We start from the raw sequence: 856 nt of genomic DNA on the forward strand, positions 1-856 counted from the left end.
CTCAGTACGTTGTTTGTGATTTCATCCAATTCTTGAGCTTTGTTGTTTTTCATTTCACTTAAATTACTTTCGTCTTTTTGTAGTAGAATGTCCGGTGTTTCTTTTTCACTTCAAAGTTTTGTACTTTCTTACTCTGTTTGGATACAATCTTTGATTGAAAGTGGTACTGATGTCTAGGATCTCTTTTCTATCAGTTGTTCATTTTCATCCTTCACGCTGTTCATGTTGGTCTTTTTTTGTTGCAGCTTTTGGCTGTTTCTGAACCCTCTTCCTTTCTTTTTTGTAATATTTCTATGATGACTTGTTCCTTTATTTGTTCTCTGTCTCTCCCTTTGTTTTCTTTTAACTGCTTTCACCACCTCTGCATATATACTCAAGATTTTGTCTTTTAAAATTTGCAGTTCTTTTCAGCTTTTATCAAAAAGATCATTTTCTTTTCCACAAGGTGCTATTTTTCTTGTTTCTTCCATCACAGTCTGTATTTCAGTATTGCAATATTCCATGTTCATAGTGCCTGGAATTAATTTTTTAAATTCCATTTCAAAGTTTTCTTGTTCATGTTTTAACTTGTGTATGTTTTTATTTATTTTTTGCTTCTGTGAAATCGTATTTGATCTTACAAGATTTATGTTGATATGCAACATCATACAGACCATTATGTGATCAATTGTAACACCCATTTTCAAAATGACCTTAAAATTCTTTATAATTTTTATCATTGTGTTGGGAAAAAATCTATGTGGTTCTTAGCTTTTCGGCCCGGCATGGCCAGGTGGTTGGGGTGCTCGACTTGCAAGCTGCGGTTTCAAATCCCCATCACACCAAAAATGCTCGCCCTTTCAGCCATGGGGGCGAT

Source organism: Limulus polyphemus, unplaced genomic scaffold (genome assembly GCF_000517525.1).
Source record: "Limulus polyphemus unplaced genomic scaffold, Limulus_polyphemus-2.1.2 Scaffold2099, whole genome shotgun sequence".
Taxonomy (NCBI): Eukaryota; Metazoa; Arthropoda; class Merostomata; order Xiphosura; family Limulidae; genus Limulus; species Limulus polyphemus.